The sequence below is a fragment of the Oncorhynchus clarkii genome, chromosome 29 (assembly GCF_045791955.1).
Source record: "Oncorhynchus clarkii lewisi isolate Uvic-CL-2024 chromosome 29, UVic_Ocla_1.0, whole genome shotgun sequence".
NCBI classification, from domain to species: Eukaryota; Metazoa; Chordata; class Actinopteri; order Salmoniformes; family Salmonidae; genus Oncorhynchus; species Oncorhynchus clarkii.
In genome coordinates this window covers 165289-184910 of record NC_092175.1, presented here as the reverse complement: position 1 = coordinate 184910, position 19622 = coordinate 165289, and the positions used below count along the sequence as shown (strand labels likewise).

The 19622-nt window shown below is 47.9% G+C and overlaps 2 non-coding genes and 2 pseudogenes across 2 annotated transcripts; all 4 read left to right on the top strand.

Moving 5' to 3' along the window:
- The first annotated feature begins 1081 nt into the window (after nucleotides 1-1081).
- On the top strand, nucleotides 1082-1259 carry LOC139388835 (U2 spliceosomal RNA; annotated as a pseudogene).
- A 337-nt stretch (nucleotides 1260-1596) lies between these two features.
- LOC139388841 (U5 spliceosomal RNA) lies at nucleotides 1597-1713 on the top strand. Its single transcript, XR_011629364.1, has one exon. It is a non-coding gene; the product is annotated as a U5 spliceosomal RNA (small nuclear RNA).
- Nucleotides 1714-8683: 6970 nt separating this feature from the next.
- LOC139388837 (U2 spliceosomal RNA) lies at nucleotides 8684-8832 on the top strand (annotated as a pseudogene).
- A 394-nt stretch (nucleotides 8833-9226) lies between these two features.
- LOC139388840 (U5 spliceosomal RNA) lies at nucleotides 9227-9343 on the top strand. The gene has a single exon (XR_011629363.1). It is a non-coding gene; the product is annotated as a U5 spliceosomal RNA (small nuclear RNA).
- The last annotated feature ends 10279 nt before the right edge of the window (nucleotides 9344-19622 follow it).

The window sequence follows — 19622 nt, the reverse complement described above, 5'->3', positions numbered from 1 at the left end:
CCTGTAGACTCCGGCTAGGATCAGCAGCCCTACGTATGCGCAGGTCGGTGGAGTCCATGGGTCGCCAGCCGTCGCCGTATTTTCTCACCCCCTGCAGATTTGTCATGTCCACAATGATCCTTTCTATCGCCAGTGTGACAAACAGCCGGAAGGTGGACTCGATGTCGAGCGCTCGCGACGCGACGTAGGCCGTGGGGCCCGGCGTCACGACGGAGCCGGGGCGGCGGATGGCGCGGGGCCGGTCCGGGCCGCGATAGGGCACGGAGGACCATTTGATTTTGCCGTTCTTTGACAGCAACGTCTCCCTTTGGGCTCGTGCGGCTGCCGCCGCGTCCTCTCTGTCTGGCTCTGTGTCTCGCGCTCGGCGGGGTCGTATTCCTCCTCGTCGTCGTCATCGTCCTCATCATCGTCCTCATCTTCTTCTCCTTCTTCTTCTTCCTGACAATATTAGTAGCCTCTGTACGGCCGGCTTACAGTCGTAGGCGGAGGGCTCACGCTCGGCGGGGTCGTATTCCTCCTCGTCGTTGTCCTCGTCTTCTTCTTCTTCTTCTCCTTCTTCCTTCTTCTTCTTCTTCCTGACAATATTAGTAGCCTCTCTACGGCGGGCTTACAGTGGCCACGTGAATGGGACGAGGCACGCGACCGGACGAGGCGCGTGGTCGGCCCTGTCTGCTCCTTCGGACCCTTCGGCCCATCCGGTACGCTTGGCTGGCCTCCCCGTGTGATTGCAACGAGGTCTTGCACTGAGTTCTTGTGGACAAGGGGTGCCAGGGTCACTCTGACCCGGCCCAGACACAGGGGAACAACTCGTAACACAGGGCCAGGGTCACTCTGACCCAGACCAGACAGTGGTAGGAGGGTTACAACATAAACCTTGCTAACGCTGCCAGGGTCACTCTGACCCACACAGACACGGGGAATCAACTCGTAACCCTACCCGGGGTCACTCTGACCCACACAGACACGGGGGATAAACTCGTAACCATGCCCGGGGTCACTGACCCGCCGAGACAACAGGAGGGTTAAGAATGAATGAGAATTATGATTTTGTAATAGTATGAATGTTATTGAGTGTAAATAAATTATTTTTTCTACAAAAAAAAAAACCTGTTTTTATCAGTTTAATATCTGATACGTCCCCCATCGGGGGACTACATATTAAATTGATTTTTCGAACAGGGAGTCGGAAATGGGGCTTGCTCCGTCCGCTCCACGCATCGACCCGGTATTGCAGTACCTCCGTGAACGGTGCAACACTTTTCTCCCGTTGTCAAGGAAAAATATAAATTCACAAAGCTATGTAAACAGCTAGCTAGCTAGCAGAAGAAGAGAAGGAAAGAAACATTCAAACTGAAAGAAAGGCGAAGCGCCCTTCAATGGGGTCCCCCGTTTCCCGCCATTTTACTTAAAAAATAAAATTGGGCCAGGATTGTGTGTGTGTGTCTCTCTCTCTCTCTCTCTGTCTGTCGCTGTGCCTCTGTGTGTCTGTGACCTTCTTTTTATCCACAGCCCTCAAAAACTTGGAAGGGTGGGTTCCGCGGGAACCCGGCCTAGAGTGCACAGTGTGTCTCGGGCCCCGACCACTTGACTTCCATACGACTCTGGTTTCACTTCATTACGCACAAGCCTTTCGCCTTTTACTAAAGACTTCCGTGAAGAGGAACACTTACAAGTTCAACGTATTTTGGGAGCGGCTTTGCTTCTTGCAGAGCCCGGTATCTTGTTTCAAGAAAAATTGACAGAGATGGGCCAGGATAGTGACTTAAAGATGCATTAGCGACTTTTTCCAAAAAACACCTGCCTGTCGCCAGGGAAACGGTGGTTGGGTGGGGGTGGGTGGAGGGAGAGAGGAGCTGGCTTTTGCCAACCCGCTGAGGTATGTCGAGACCCCCGGGGGTCCGGCGGTTGCAGGGTTCCATTTGTGGGTTATCGCCTCTCGGCCTTTTGGCTAAGTTTCAAGTTGGGCACTGAGGTGCCATAACCGCTTAGTCAAAGCCGAAGGCCGGAGGGCGATAAAAAGGCAAAGTTGTGCGGGAAATACAGTGCCTTGCGAAAGTATTCGGCCCCCTTGAACTTTGCGACCTTTTGCCACATTTCAGGCTTCAAACATAAAGATATAAAACTGTATTTTTTTGTGAAGAATCAACAACAAGTGGGACACAATCATGAAGTGGAACGACATTTATTGGATATTTCAAACTTTTTTAACAAATCAAAAACTGAAAAATTGGGCGTGCAAAATTATTCAGCCCCCTTAAGTTAATACTTTGTAGCGCCACCTTTTGCTGCGATTACAGCTGTAAGTCGCTTGGGGTATGTCTCTATCAGTTTTGCACAGTTTCAGTTTTCGAGAGACTGACATTTTTTCCCATTCCTCCTTGCAAAACAGCTCGAGCTCAGTGAGGTTGGATGGAGAGCATTTGTGAACAACAGTTTTCAGTTCTTTCCACAGATTCTCGATTGGATTCAGGTCTGGACTTTGACTTGGCCATTCTAACACCTGGATATGTTTATTTTTGAACCATTCCATTGTAGATTTTGCTTTATGTTTTGGATCATTGTCTTGTTGGAAGACAAATCTCCGTCCCAGTCTCAGGTCTTTTGCAGACTCCATCAGGTTTTCTTCCAGAATGGTCCTGTATTTGGCTCCATCCATCTTCCCATCAATTTTAACCATCTTCCCTGTCCCTGCTGAAGAAAAGCAGGCCCAAACCATGATGCTTCCACCACCATGTTTGACAGTGGGGATGGTGTGTTCAGCTGTGTTGCTTTTACGCCAAACATAACGTTTTGCATTGTTGCCAAAAAGTTAAATTTTGGTTTCATCTGACCAGAGCACCTTCTTCCACATGTTTGGTGTGGCAAACTTTAAACACTTTTTATGGATATCTTTAAGAAATGGCTTTCTTCTTGCCACTCTTTCATAAAGGCCAGATTTGTGCAATATACGACTGATTGTTGTCCTATGGACAGAGTCTCCCACCTCAGCTGTAGATCTCTGCAGTTCATCCAGAGTGATCATGGGCCTCTTGGCTGCATCTCTGATCAGTCTTCTCCTTGTATGAGCTGAAAGTTTAGAGGGACGGCCAGGTCTTGGTAGATTTGCAGTGGTCTGATACTCCTTCCATTTCAATATTATCGCTTGCACAGTGCTCATTGGGATGTTTAAAGCTTGGGAAATATTTTTGTATCCAAATCCGGCTTTAAACTTCTTCACAACAGTATCTCGGACCTGCCTGGTGTGTTCCTTGTTCTTCATGATGCTCTCTGCGCTTTTAACGGACCTCTGAGACTATCAGAAGTGCAGGTGCATTTATACGGAGACTTGATTACACACAGGTGGATTGTATTTATCATCATTAGTCATTTAGGTCAACATTGGATCATTCAGAGATCCTCACTGAACTTCTGGAGAGAGTTTGCTGCACTGAAAGTAAAGGGGCTGAATAATTTTGCACGCCCAATTTTTCAGTTTTTGATTTGTTAAAAAAGTTTGAAATATCCATTAAATGTCGTTCCACTTCATGATTGTGTCCCACTTGTTGTTGATTCTTCACAAAAAAATACAGTTTTATATCTTTATGTTTGAAGCCTGAAATGTGGCAAAAGGTCGCAAAGTTCAAGGGGGCCGAATACTTTCTCAAGGCACTGTATATCAAACATTTTTCTCTTTCCAACATTCAGAAAATGGCGAAGTTTTCTTCACCCAGGATGCCCGGGATCGGGGTTGCGAACACGGTGAGGTTTGCCTGGAGGAACAAGGATTTGAACCTTTCGGGAGGGAAACTTTCGGTTAGTTCTGATGGGAACCTTTGAAGTTGGAGGTAGGAGATGTTATGTGCCTCCAGGCGAACCAAGCGGAGGCATCCTTTGATGTAACGCTACACAAGGAACAGAAGTTTGAGGAGACGTTAAAGAAGGCGAGAGAGGTGGGGAAGGATAGGCCCATGAGTTATTACGAGGTGACCAGCCTGGGCAAAAGTAATTTTAGGCTGGTCACAGTTAACATGTATAACCCCCACGTGACTGATGAGGAAGTGAGATCTTTCTTGGGACGCTATATGGACAATGTTTCGTCAGCAAGACTCATCAGGGACTCCCTGGGCTTCTGGACTGGGAGGAGGGCTTTCCAGACGTTGCTCAGGGAGGACCCAAAGGGGCATGATGGATTCCTCCATCCCCCGGCGATGTTCTCCCTGGGGGCTGACAGGGGCACCTTGTATTATGCCCGTCAGCCTCCGTTTTGCAGGAGTTTTATGGCCTACGGTCATATCCTCGCCTCGTGCGACACAAGGAAGTGTAGATATTGTGGATCTGGGGAGCACGAGGTGAGGGACTGCAAAGTGCCTAAGGCGTGCCACGGGTGTGGCTCATCTGCACACCTGTGGCGGGAGTGCCCGGCTAGGCAGAGGTCATACGCGTCTGCAGATGGGGGGAGGGCAGGAGAGGGGGATGGGGGAAGAAGAGGAGGAGAAGAAAGGCTGGCACAAGAACTGAGCAAGGTACCAAAAGGGATGGTCGAAAGGAAGGAAGAGGAGCAAGCGGCGGAAAAAGAAGACATGGGAGTGGAAGAACTGGAAGGAGAAGAAGAAAAGGAGAAGGACGGGAGGAGGGAGGGGGGGTGTCAGTGGCAGGGCCTGAGGGGGGGGGGGAAGGGGTAAAAGAATGGGGGGACAGCAGTATGTCGAGTGCCCTCGTGGAAGAGATGGTGAGGGAAATGGTGGAAGAGCTAGCGGGGAAGGGGGGTGGTGTCTCCCAGTTAACCCCAAAGAAACACAAGAAGAAAGGAAAGAGGAAGGTGGGTGAGGAAGGGGAGGGGATAGCCAAGAAAGGGATGGGGGAGGGGAAGGTTTGTTTAGCCTCACTATTCTCCTCAGTTCCTCAGGTCTTGGTGGAGGGTAACTCCCGGGAGGTGGATCAGGGCGGTTTGTCGGAGGGGGGATCCCAGCTCCTGTTTGGGGAGCTGGGGTCTCCTACCCTAGACCCGGAGGCCTACAGGGAGGGAGAGATGGAGAGTGATGGTGGGGAACCCAGGATGCAGGGCACTCAGAGGCCAAACACACTGCCGGCATCCTGGGTTGGTGAGATGGAGGAGGAGTGGGGGGCTAGGACGTCCCTGCCGGATGAGGTGGAGCAGGTGAGCATCGGGTGAGTCTCCTGTTTTTTTGTTGAGGATTTGTTTTTGATTGTTAATGAATATCTCTGTTAATTTGTTTAGTTTAAATGTAAGGGGTTTGAGGGATTATGTTAAGAGGAGGGCGGTTTTTAGTTTCTTAGAAGGGGTGGGTTTTGATGTTTGTTTTTTACAGGAGGTTCACCTGAGGGATGGAGGGGATGTAAATCGATTTAGAAGGGAGTGGGACACGGGTGAGTCATTTTGGAGTATAGGAGGGGTGCACTCGACAGGAGTAGGGATTTTGATTGGAAATAGGGAGGTAAAGGTAGAGGGCACTTTTGTTGTGATACAGGGAAGGGTTTTAGGGGTGGATATCACTTTTAGGGATATTAGATAAAGATTAGTGGTGGTATACGGGCCACAGGTGGCGGCAGACAGGAGGGAGATGGTGGACTGTGACGCCCCTGTGTGTCACAAATAGGCACTTGGTGATAGGAGGTGACTTTAATATAGATTTAGGGATAGGGGGGATAGTAGTGCAGGAGCCATCACCGGGCTAATGGCTTGTCATGGTCTGGTTGATGGTGGCCTGCACACTACTCCGGCAATGGTCGGTCCTACATGGCGCAACTCCAGGGGGGTTGCGCGGAGGCTCGACTATATTTTTGTATCCAGGTCTTTGGGTCGGTTGTCTGGGCGGCTTGTGCCTGTTTTCTTTTCGGACCATGACGGGGTGCTCCTGCAGGTGGGGTCGCCAGTCTGCCTCTTCGGTAGGGGGTACTGGAAATTAGATCGGGATGTACTGGATGAGCAAGTTTTTGTCAATGCCGTTACAGGGTTGTTTCGGAGGCTTGAAGGCCTCCGGCCCTTGTGTGAGGGGGTGTTAGAGTGGTGGGATATAGTAAAGGTAAGGATTAGGGCCTTTATTATAGGATATGGTAAGAGGAAAAAAAGGGAGGAAAGGAGGGAGGTGGATCATATCCAAAGGTTGCTCGAACTCGAGTACGAGGCAGGCAACCTCGGCGGGTCGATTGACTGGGAGAGATCCACAGCCCTGAAGGTGCGGCTCAGGGAGCTGCAGGAGCAGAAGGCTCAAGCTTTCCTGGAGCGTGCACATAGTGGCTTTTTAGAACACAACGAGACTTGTTCCGCCATGTTCTTTAAGTCGGTTAGGAGCAGACAGAGTAGGAAGGTAATGTACGGGGTTAGGGAAGAGAATGGGAGTGTAGTGAGTGAACCAGAGGAAATGGTCAGGGTGACAACTGACCATTTCTGAGGGTTATTTAAAGAAAGGGATGTAGATGTAGAGCAGGGAAATGTGTATTTAGAACACCTGTCCCGGCGAGTGCCGGAGGACGTTAGAGAAGCGATGGAGGCCCAGATCTCCCTCGAAGAGGTTGAGAGCGCCCTCAGGAGGATGGGAAAAGGGAAGGTGCCTGGGATGGATGGAATACCGGCCGAGTATTACCTCAAGTTTTGGGGGATACTTGGACCGGTGGTACTCGAAGTCTTGAAGGCCATCCTCGAGACGGGGGTCCCGGGGGGTTCAATGGCTGTTGGTGTGCTGTCACTTCTGTACAAGAAGGGGGACGCAACAGACCTTGGCAACTGGCGGCCATTGACCATGCTGTGTGTAGATTACAAGTTGCTTGCGAAGGTCTTAGCGGACCGGTTGCGCACAGCCCTTCCCTACGTCGTCCACGAGGATCAGACGTGTGGGGTAGAGGGACGCTCTATTAGATGGAACCTTCAGTTGATCAGGAACTCCATCGCTGAACCCGTTGAAGATAGAGGTCTGACTTTAATGGTAGCAGCGCTTGATCAGGCGAAAGCCTTTGATCGCGTGAATAGATCTTTTCTATTCAGGGTGTTAGGTAGATTAGGATTTGGGGAGAAGTATATAGGATGGATCCGTACTTTATATGTCGGAGCGGGGTGTCGAGTTAGCGTAAACGGTCACTAGGGTGACGTTTTTGACCTCTCGTCTGGGGTCAGGCAGGGGTGCCCGCTCTCGGCACTCCTCTTTGTTCTGTACATGGAGCCTCTGGGGGCTGCTATTAGGGCGGACACAGGGGTGGAGGGCTTGATGATCCCTGGAAGCGATGGGCTGCGCGTTAAGATGACGCAGTACCCCGACGACACTTCCTTGCTGCTATGCAAGGACTCGTGCCTGACAAGGTCCCTTGCCATCATTGGGGATTTCACCCGAGCGTCGGGCGCAGTTCTGAATCATGCAAAGTCTTCCGTTAAGTTTTTCGGAAGATGGCGCAGTAGGACGGATGTGCCCGGGGGGTTATCTCTCTGTGAAGGGGCGCTGAGGATTCTCGGGGTCCATTTTGAGACCTCTGGCTCAGCGACGCTGAACTGGAACATGAGTATCGCAGTGGTACAGAAGAAGCTAGCAATGTGGAAGGCTAGGTCTTTGTCTTTTATAGGTAAGGTCCTGGTCCTAAAGGTGGATGTATTGCCATCTCTTTTGTATTTGGCGTACATCTACCCATTGCCGGCTTGTCTGAGAAGGCCTCTAGTGAGGCTTGTGTTTCAGTTCATGTGGGGTGGCAGGTACGAGTGGGTCGCCAGGGTGCGCATGCTCTGTCCCATCGGGGAGGGAGATAGGGGGGTACCACATCTCCCCCTCAAGCTGGACGCAATTTGTTTCTTTCTTGTTGACAGAGCTTGCTCATCCAGTTATACACCCGTCCGGTTATCTCCTGCGGGTGTTCTTCTCGTATCAAGCGAGAAGCGTAATGGTGTGGTCTAACGCGGGTCCTCGGGCGGAACAGCTGCCGTGGCACTTTGGTCATGCGGCCAAGTGGCTGCGTGCGCACCCCGAGGTTGAAGTTGCCCGAGTAGGTTTAGACCACAGGCACCTGTACGAGGAGGTCAGGCAGGCAGGGAGTCCTGCGCCTGTAGCGGGAATCTCGTCAGTGGTCTGGGAGGAAGTGCAGGCGCGGGGCCTGGACAACAGGCTCAAGGACCTGAATTGGTTGAGCCTCCACAAGTGCTTGCCGGTACGTTCCATCATGTACTGGCATAGTTTGTCGCGATCCCCCACCTGTCCAAGATCTGCTGTGCGCCATGCCTTCTGGGACTGTGCCTTTGCCGGACTAGTATGGGCTAGGGCACGGGTGTTGCTAGGTGTGGTTAGGAGCGATTTTGTTTTGACATGTGCTAGGTTAGAGAGAGGCGTAGGGAGAGCGAGGGGAACGGACAGGTTTCTGCTCTGGCTTCTCATGAGTCTCTTTAAACGGGGGCTGTGGGAAGCCAGGCAGAGATTAGGGGGTGGAAGGGATAGTGAGGAGGGTGGAAGGTGATGTGAGGGGGAGGATGAAGAGGGAGGAGAGGAAGTGGGGGAAGCATGCGGCACGGGAGAGGTGGAAGGGGGGTTTAGGGCTGGGAGTGTTAGAGTTAGATGTGTAAGGGGATAGATTAGGGACGGGGAGAAAGGGAAAGGGTTAGGTATTGGTTAGGTATGACGGGGAGGGACGATGCTCCCCTGAGGTTTGTTTTTGTAAATAGAATAATTAAGAATGAATGAGAATTATGATTTTGTGAAGTATGAATGGTATTGATTGTAAAAAAAAAAAAAAATCTGTTCTTATCAGTTTAATATCTGATACGTCCCACATCGGGGGACTACATGAAAATGGGGCTTGCTCTGTCCGCTCCACGCATCGACCCGATATTGCAGTTCCTCCGGGAACGGTGCAACACTTTTCTCCCGTTGTCAAGGAAAAATACAAATTCACAAAGCTATGTAAACAGCTAGCTAGCTAGCGAGCTGGCTAGCTAGCGAGCTAGCAGAAGAAGAGAAGGAAAGAAACATTCAAACTGAAAGAAAGGCGAAGCGCCCTTCAATGGGGTCCCCTGTTTCCCGCCATTTTACTTTAAAAAAAAAATAATAATAGTAATTGGGCCAGGATTGTGTGTGTGTGTGTTTGTTTGTGTGTGTTTGTGTGTGTGTCTCTCTCTCTCTCTGTGCCTCTGTGTCTGTGACCTTTTTATCCACAGCCCTCGAAAACTTGGAAGAGTGGGTTCCGGGAGCACCCGCGGGAACCCGGCCTAGAGTGCACAGAGTGTGTCTCGGGCCCCGACCTCTTGACTTCCATACGACTCTGGTTTATCTTCATTACGCACAAGCCTTTCGCCTTTTACTAAAGACTTCCGTGGAGAGGAACACTTACGAGTTCAACGTATTTTTGGAGCGGCTTTGCTTCTTGCAGAGCCCGGTATCTTGTTTCAAGAGAAATTGACAGAGATGGGCCAGGATAGTGACTTAAAGACGCATTAGCGACTTTTTCCAAAAAACACCTGCCTGTCGCCAGGGAAACGGTGGTTGGGTGGGGGTGGAGGGAGAGAGGAGCTGGCTTTTGCCAACCCGCTGAGGTCTGTCGAGACCCCCGGGGGTCCGGCGGTTGCAGGGTTCCATTTGTGGGTTATCGCTTCTCGGCCTTTTGGCTAAGTTCAAGTTGGGTACTGAGGTGCCGTAACCCCTTAGCCAAAAGCCGGTGGCCGGAGGGCGCTAAAAAGGGAAAAAAAATTTGCTTGCGGAATTTATGTATACTTTTTTTCCTCCTACATTAGAAAATGGCAAAGATTTCTACACCCAGGATGCCTGGGATTGGGATAGCGAACACGGTGAGGTTTGCCTGGAGGAACAAGAAGATGGAGCCGTTTGGGAGGGAGACTTTTGGAAGGACTATTCTGATCGGGATCCTAAAGTTCGAGGTGGGAGAGGTATTGTGCCTCCAGGCGAATCCAGTGGAGGCATCTTTTGATGTGACGCTCAAGAAAGAAGAGACATTTGAAGAGGTATTGAAGAAGGCGAGAGAGGTGGGAAAGGACAGACCAATGAGCAACTACGAGGTGACCAGCCTGGGAAAAACTAATTTCAGGCTGGTCACAGTGAATATGTACAACCCACATGTGACGGACGAAGAGGTGAGGTCTTTTTTGGGACGGTTTTTGGACAATGTTTCATCGGCAAGGCTCATCAGGGACTCCCTGTGCTTCTGGAATGGGAGGAGAGTTTTTCAGACGTTGCTCAGGGAGGACCCAGAGGGGCACGGTGGATTCCTCCATCCTCCGGCGATGTTCTCCCTGGGGGCTGACAGGGGAACTTTGCATTATGCTCGTCAGCCTCCGTTTTGCAGGCGTTGCATGGCCTACGGTCATATCCTCGCCTCGTGCAACACAAATAAGTGTAGATATTGTGGTTCTGGGGAGCACGAGGCGAGGGACTGCAAAACGCCTAAGGCGTGCCACGGGTGTGGCTCGTCAGCACACCTGTGGCGGGAGTGCCCGGCTAGGCAGAGGTCGTACGCGGCTGCAGCTGGAGGGGGAGTAGGAGGCGGAGGAAGAGGAGGCCCAGCTACAAAAACAGGCCCAGAAGAGAGACCAGTACAGGAGGAGAGAAAGGGGGCAACGGGAGGAGAGGTGCAAAGGGTTGAGAAGGACGGAGCTGAAGAAGAGGGAGTAGAGAGGCAGGAGACGTTGACGGCGGAGAGAAAGGAGGCGGAGGACGGAACGGTGAAGGAAAAGAAGAGAGAAGAGAAGAAGGGAGCAGATAGGGAAGATGGAAGGAAGGAGTGGGGGAGTGATCTGGTGGAACAATTGAGGGAGATGGTGGAGGGACTGGCGGGGATGGGGGACATGGTCACCCCTTTGCCGCCATCTCAGAGGAGGAGAGGGAAGAAGAGGATGGAACTGGAGGACGGGAAGAGGGGAGGGAATGAGGGGGGAGGGGGTAGCAAAGAGAGGGATGGGGGAGGGAAAAGTTTCCTTAAATTCATTGTTTTCTTCTGCCCCTGGTGGAGAGTGAATCCCTGGAAGGGGGTCGGGACTGTCTGGCCGGGGGTTCTCAACTCCTCTTTGAGGAGATGGGGTCCCCTAGCCTCGACCCGGAAGCTTTCAGGGAGGGAGAAATGGAGGGTGCTGGTGGAGAACCCAGGATGCAGGACACTTCAAGGCCTAACACCATACCTGCATCCTGGGTTGGAGGAATGGAGGAGGACGGGGGGGGTGTCAGGAGAGGAACATGGGTATCGCAGTGGTAAAGAGGAAGCTAGCGATGTGGAGGGCTAGGTCTTTGTCCTTTATAGGCAAAGTTCTGGTCCTCAAGGTGGATGTATTGCCATCTCTTTTGTATTTGGCGTACATCTACCCATTGCCGGCTTGTCTGAGGAGGCCTCTAGTGAGGCTTGTGTTTCAGTTCATGTGGGGTGGCAGGTACGAGTGGGTCGCCAGGGCACGCATGCTTTGCCACATTGGGGAGGGATAGTGCCATAATTGGTGTCTCAGGGGCTGTTTCGAAGGGTTAAAAAAGTCAGATCTGTCCAAAACTTCATATGTGTGATTAGGCAACCCCCATGAACTGTAAATCAGTCATTTTTTCCATAAAATTTCAAAGGAAAACTAAATCACACTAACACACAACTTGGAAGGAGGGACGTATTGGGGTGCGTAGAGACAGACAGTGCCTGCAATAGTTAGCTTTGTTCAAGATAAAAAAGAACAGTCAGACCTAGAGTTTTGAAACTTTAGAAACCTGTTCTAGACCTCCGGTCGATAGTGCGTGGTGAGTTAGGGGGCTCTAAAAGGTTCTCGGAGCGAGAAACAGCCTCATACATTTGCAATGACTTCAATTCATTTTGACCATTACGAAAATGACAACATTTAGAAAAGTCTCAGAGACACAAGACTAGGTGCATTGAAACCGGCTCGGCTCATAGAGATGGACCCCAACGTTTCTGTCCGATAGCTCATTCAAGGACCCCATAGCAAGGCATGGAAAAAAGTGGATTTTCAGCACCAATTAGGGTTTTACTCGGGCACCGAAGGACCTATCGAGCCGAAACTTGGGATTCGGAGTCGCCTCACATAGGCCTACACATAATGTCCGAACTGCACCCGTAGCTAGAACGTAACTATGTGTTTTACCTTTTTATTATGTTTTAAACTGAAGGCGCTGTGAATTATGGGCCTGCTCTGACATATGTGATAGTTGGCTTCTAAATGAGTTGGAAAAAGTGGGTTTGGTGTCAATTGATATCAGTTTGGTGTCAGAATGACATCTAATTGACTGATGGACACTGACTTGCTAGTTGACTTTTGTACATTTGCAATGTGTTTAAACGGAGAGGGACCATCACCAAAATGGCATTCTGAAATCAACCCAAAAAAGGGCATCACCATAGTCTCCAGACTGTGCCGAGTACCAACCGGAAGTGCCTTTAATTGGGTCACACTGTCTGTTTTGAAGGGTTAAAAAAGTCAAATTTTTAAAACTTTCATATGTGTGACTAGGTAACCCTCCTGAACTGTAAATCATTCATTTCTCCCAACAGATGTCAAAGAAAAGCTCTCTCACACACACACAGACACACACACACAGCAAGGATGGAGTGATAAAGTGCGGTGCTTAAAGACACAGAGAGCAGTCAATGGCATTACCATAATCCCTAGGCCGTGCAGAGTTCAACAAGACTCTACTTGACTGTAGCTCGCTTGGTCTGAGCACAGTGACCATGCAAAAAAGTAGTCTAATGTAGCAGGCTTTGTCTGCGTAAAAAGTAGTCTCATGTAGCTCACTCGGTCTGACCGGTGACCGCAGGGACCGTGCAAAAAAGTAATCTCATGTAGCTCACTTGGTCTGAGCATAGGGGCCATTTAAAAAAAGTAGTCTCATCAATGTGATTGTTTTTAATGGGAAAATAGAGAATTTGACTATAAGATGACAATATAGTAGTTTGGGGAGTATTTTCTATAATAGAATGTATTTGACTACAAGCAGAGTAGGGGCCTCATCCTGAGCATTCTCAAATGGAAAAACACAGAGTTTGATCATGTGCTGACAGAGAGAGAGGGAGGAGTTTGGGGAGTGTTTAAAATGAGAAGAGTGATTTTTTTCTAATAGTCTGCATTTCACTTTGAGCTGACAAGGAGATTCGCATTCTAGAGTGGTGAGGAGTGGTTTCATGTATATTTATGAGTATCAATTAAGCAGCCAGAAGCACTGTACTTTCTTTATTGCTTAAGGGATTGTGTTAAGTTTTTTTATTTACTATTATTTCCCTTTTCAATAGAATAGTATAGAACTGTATAGATGGCTCCAGTGCACTCATGTCCAATATGCTATAAGGTTGTGATTGGCTTCAGTCAGCACCTTAGGTATGTACACCATGTGAGGAACAGTGAGGAGAGGGTACTCCTCTGTAAGTGGCAGTCAGGCAGCGTCAATGTCAGGCAGGAGCAGTGTCCAGGGTCAGGATGCTCCACACATCTTAGCAGACTAGACCGGCATATAGACTCCCACTCAGAGCTCAACAGAGCACAGAGGAGACAGGTTTTAGAGGACCTTAGGAGACGGATGACGATGGAGAGGCTGGCGGTGTTGAGGGCATCGACTCCTGACATCCCTATGGCGACAGATTTAGATATTGTGGAGACTAAGGAAAGAAGAGGAGGAGGAGGAAATGTTATGTTCACCTACAGAAGCAGAGGAGGAAGTGGACTGCAAAGAGGATTCCTGCCACTGCCATGCACCAATCCTGAGACTGAAAAAAGCTGTGCAAGAGAGGGATGAGGCACTGCATACAAGAAGTGAGACCAACAAATCCATTAAAAAGGACAACCTGAAGTTGATCTCTGATCTGCAAAGGGTGAGGAAGAAGTACCAGCTGCTGAAAAGGCAGATGGGGATTGGCATGGTGAAGGCCCTCAACTTTCAGGCAGAGTCAGACACAGACACAAAGCAAGAGGAGCAGGACCAAGCTACAGGTTCAGGGGACCAGAGAGAGGAGCCTACAGTGTCCGGATCTAGCTGCAAACTCATCTTCCCGGGCTCTGCTATGAGTAAGTACTGTTTCTTCAAATAGTGACAAGAGTTTGTGTTTGAAAATAATATGATAAACCACCTGGCTGATTCATGTAGCCTCATGAGATTGTAATTCTAGTCTAAAATGTTATGTTTTTTTGATTAGGTGTGTTTATCGAGGGATTCAGGAAGACCTGTGAGGGCCCTAATCCAAATTATAAGCTGAGTGAAAATTGTGCCTCAAAAGGTCAAGAGGTTGACGCAATTTTTAAACTACATGGCGAAGAATGAGACCTACCAGTCCTCTCTCATTTTCCTGACAGACCATGACAAAATAAGGAAGTAAGCAGAATTATTTTTTCTCTCTAGCCTCACAAGCATTAACCAACAATACAGTATTTGATTGTATGATTTGTGTGTGTGTGTGTGTGTGTGTGTGTGTGTGTGTGTGTGTGTTTTTAGATGGGTTCAATTCCTCCAGAAGAACAAGGCTATCACCACAGTCAACCACTACACCTTGACTATTGGTGCATTTCTTAAATATTCTGAGGAGACCCCTCCACCTGGCTGCCGGCTGACCGTGAACCAATGGAGGGGGATCAACCGGTTGATGAAGGGCATTAGCAAGTCCATGAGACGACCAGTTTCCCTTCACCAGGTAAAGGTGAAGGACAACAAGGAAGGCAAGGTGGTGTCGAAAAAGAGCCTGCTGGAGTGCCAGTCTCTTTCCAAGGCAAAAATCCCTCAAGTGCTGAGTAAATTTTTCTCAATCTGTGATGTCACTGTTTTTACACACTTATAGATGTCAGAGATGTATAGAATGCATTATGGAGTGGGATTATGAAGCTGCCTTTTTTATTTTCATGTTCACAGAAACATTGGAAGAAACAAGGACATAGAGGAATCAGTACCGGTTTTATGGGTACCTGTGTGCCTACTTTACATCCATATACGGCCACAGACCAGGCCTATATAAAAACATGTTGGTGAAAGAGGTGGAGGAGGCAAAATGTGACCAGTCTGGGGTGTATCTGATCAATGTAAGTCTATAAAATACAGCTGGCTGTGTTTATTTGTTTGTTTGCTTGGTTGGTTATCTTTGGAAACAATTGCAGTCGCAAGAGCGTAATGTGTTTTTTTTGTGTTTTTTCTCTGTTCAATTTAGGTGGGGGAACACAAAACAAATCGGGAGTACGGTATGGTCCAGATGTCGCTGACAAAGGAGGAGTACAGTTGGTTTTCCGACTTCCTCAAATTCAAGCACTGTCTCTTAGGGGGAAAGAAGGCCCAGCACTTCTTTTTCAATTCCACAAACACTCAGATGAAGAACCTGCCTGCCTACCTGAGGGAGGTGTGGAAGGAGATGGGTCTGCTCGAATGTCCTTCGTTCACTGACCTGAGGACCTCCATTGTCACTCATGTAGGTCAGATTAGATAGGAATCTAATTATTGTAAGATCCTATTCTATTGTTGTCTGAAGTAATATCAATAATATCATATATTTGTGTGTGTGTGTGTGTGCGTGTGTGTGTGTGTGTGTTTTACAGGTAAAAAACATGCTCCCAAAGGTTGACAGGGAAAGGGTGGCCAACTTCATGTGCCACAACATCCAGACGGCAGACAAATATTATGCCATGAATTTAAATCCAAACCAAGCAAATGAAACCAGGGCATTCTTTGAGGCTGCACTGAAGTGGGAAGATAACACAGTCGCCGCAGAGAACCAGCCCTCCACCTCAGGAGAAAGAAAGCAGAAGGTGAGAGAGGATGCCTCCCTCTCCGACGGGAGCACCACCCCTGAAGAGACCAAGGTGATGTACCAGGAGTCTGGCACGTCCGCCGGGGACTCGAGGAACAGATGGCCAGACAACCTCCAGTAAGATCAGCTATTCTGACAGGACACATTCGATTATCAAAATGTACTTGTAAACTATGTAACAGTCAAGTGTGAATTCTGAGATATATCTAATTTCTTGTGTTTGCTCTGTCAGGAGACACCTTCCAAGGTGACCAATCCTCAGGTGGAGATGGAACTTACCCCAAAGAGGAAGCGGAGCATCTGCACACGCCGCATGGTGGTCGCCATCAGCCCCATGCTAGTCTCACCCCTCAAAGTGAGGCTCAAGTCGCCCCACCACTGCCCCATTGTCACATTAAAAGGGATGCAACAACTAAACTCAAATAAAGTCAGACTAAAAAATGCCATTGACTCAAGGAGGTTAAAGCTGCAGGAGAAGGTGCAAAAGAGAGGAGGGGACCCCTGATGCAGCTCGAAGGAAGGGGAGCCGACCAACAACAAGACTTCCTCTTCCAAATAGTCATGTAGATTGTTATAGACTCTCACATTTACACTGTTCTGATTTTGTTTGGTTTGATTTTCAATTTGTGTGTGCTTGTTTAAATTTTAGAAGTGTAAAATGTGTGTAATTTAGTCTAACTGTCTGTTCAATTTTCTATTTTGGTGTGATTCTTTATAATGTAAAGGTTTGTTCTGTTTTATTAAATAATTAGTTGAGTAATTCTTTGTGTTGTGCTTTTTTTAAGGTTTATATTTAGTTTGTCACTTAATTTGTAAGTGTTAAACATTCACTGTCTTGTGTTGTTGTCTGTGAAGGTAGGAACAAATATTTAGGCATTATTGGCATGGGAATCATATGTTTACATTGGCAAAGCAAATTAAGTAGATAATAAACAAAAGTGAAATAAACAATAAAGTCCTGCTGTAGACTGTACTACTGCTGTTTAGGAAGCAATATTTGAACTAGAAACTTACACAGACAGGCTGAAATAAACACAAAAAAATAACAAATGGCATCACCGTAATCTCTAGGCCGTGCCGAGTTCAACGACATATCCCGCTTGACCGTAGCTCGCTCGGTCTGAGCGCAGCGACCATGAGAAAAGTAGGCCAAAAATGAATCCTGCCCCACAACGTCATTTGCTTTTGGGTGACAGTGAGAGAACCGTTAGGGTGAGAAGAAAAATTCCACCACAGGAATGTTCCTGAGGTCCTTCCGATCCATGCAAGCCTAACCTTGACCGTGTGGCATTAACCCTTAAAAATAAAACAGGGTTTTTTGATCTCACAGATTACAATGACATCTCTCCCCATAGGAATACATTGCCTGCTCCCCTAAATTCAACCTGGAGCCTATGTGGTTTAATAATGCCTTATGAACCTGTCTTCAATGCCAATCCATCAGGCCACTATGAGGTCTACCTGTGTCGATTCTAAGCTTCCTGGAGCAACCGGAAGTGGTTAAATTCACCCAAAAAGTATTTTGATGTACATAACCTGCAAATGTGAAAATGACTTCATTCAACCCTGTATAGATCAGTCAATTCTTAACTTAAAGACTTAAAACTCAGGATTCTGTAGGAGGCTACCTCAGTCAAGACATGTGTTTACCTATAGCTTCCTGTGCCAACCGGAAGTGCCTTTAATTGGGTCACACTGTCTGTTTCGAAGGGTTAAAAAAGTCACATCTCTCCAAAACTTCATATGTGTGACTAGGTGACCCTTCTGAACTGTAAATCAGTCATTTCTCCCAACAGATCTAAAAAAAAAAGCTCCCTCACACACACACAGGAAGGATGGGTTGACAAAGTGTGGTGCTTAAAGACACAGAGAGCAGGCAATGGCATTACCATAATCCCTAGGCCGTGCCGAGTTCAACGAGATATCCCGCTTGACCGTAGCTCGCTTGGTCTAAGCGCAGCGACCATTAGAATAGTAGGCCCAAAATGAAGCCTGCCCCACAACGTCATTTGATTTTGGGTGAAAGTGAGAGAACCGTTAGGGTGAGAAGCACAATTCAACCACAGGAATGTTCCTAAGGTCCTCCCGATCCGTGCAAGCCTAACCTTGACCGTGTGGCATTGACCCTTAATAGTTAAAAGAAGGTGTTTACATCAAACAGTTTGCATTGACTTCTCTCCCCATAGGAATACATTGCCTGCACTCCTAAATTCAACCTAAAGCCTATATGGGTTATGAATGCCGTATTAACCTGTCTTCGGTACCAGTCCATCAGGCCACTATGAGGTCTACCTGTGTTGATTCTAAGCTTCCTGGACCAACCGGAAGTGGTTAAAATCACCCTAAAAGTGTATACCAATAGCCTGCCTGCAGTTTGACAGACATAGTGCATTCAACCCTGTGTAAATCAGTCAGTTCTTAACGTAAAGACTTAAAACTCAGGATTCTGTAAAAGCATACTCCATTGAGGATGTGTGTTGACTTATAGCTTCCTGTGCCAACCGGAAGTGCCATAATTGGTGTCTCAGGGGCTATTTCGAAGGGTTAAAAAAGTCAGATCTGTCCAAAACTTCATATATGTGATTAGGCAACCCCCATGAACTGTAAATCAGTCATTTTTCCCATAAAATTTCAAAGGAAAACTAAATCACTCACACACACATCTTGGAAGGAGGGACCCATTGGGGTGCGTAGAGACATACACTGCCTGCGTTAGTTAACCTTGTTGAAACTTTTAAAGAACCGTCAGACCTAGAGTTCCGAAACTTTAGAAACCTGTTCTAGACCTCAGGTTGATAGTGCGTGGTGAGTTAGGTGGCTCTAGAAGGTTCTCGGACCGAGAAACAGCCTCGTACATTTGCAATGACTTCAATTCATTTTGACCATTACAAAAATGACGACATTTAGAAAAGTCTCAGAGACGCAAGACTAGGTGCATTGAAACCGGCTCGGCCCATAGAGACGGACCCCAATGTTTCTGTCCGATAGCTCATTCAAGGACCCCGTAGCAAGTCATGGAAAAAAAGTGAATTTTCAGCACCAATTAGGGTTTTGCTCGGACACCAAAAGACCTATCGAGCCGAAACTTGGGATTCGGGGTCGCCTCAGCTAGGCCTACACATAACATAAGAAATGGACCCGCAGCTAGAACGTAACTACGAGTTATGTTTTTTTTTATGGTTTGAACGAAGGCGTTGTGAATTTTGGGCCAGCTCTGAAGTATGTGATAGTTGGCTACTAAACGAGTTGGAAAAAGTGGGTTTGGTGTCAGTTTGTATCAGTTTGGTGTCAGAATGATATCTAATTGACTGATGGACGGTGACTTGCTGGTGACTCTTGTCCATTTGCAATATGTTTAAACAGAGAGGTACCATCACCAAAGTGACATTCTGAAATCAACCCTAACGAGCGATTGAGATGAACCAGCATCACTGCCCAGCCATCCCGAGTTCATCGGGCCAGTCAATTTCACATTCCTGCAGGATTTTTATAGCATGACAAATTTGTGATGGTACCTGCCCATTGAACCATATTGCAAAAGTGAGAAAACATAAACAAATGGACATAATGAAATCAACACAACGAGCGATGGAGAAGACCCACTATCAATGCCCGGCCATCCTGTGTTCATCAGGCCAGTCAATTTTGCATTTTTGCAGGATTTTTATAGCATGACAAATTCGTGATGGTACATGCCCATTGAACCATATTGCAAATGCACAGTGACTTAGCAAAAGTGAGAAAACATAAACAAATGGACATAATGAAATCAACACAACGAGTGATGGAAAGGAACAACTATCACTGCCCGGCCATCCTGTGTTCCCATAGCGGGCATTAATATCAGAATGACCGGTAAATGCATTTACAACCATATTTTTATTTTTGGGTTACCAGGTGCCTATTTTCAATCACCAGTTGCACAACAATGC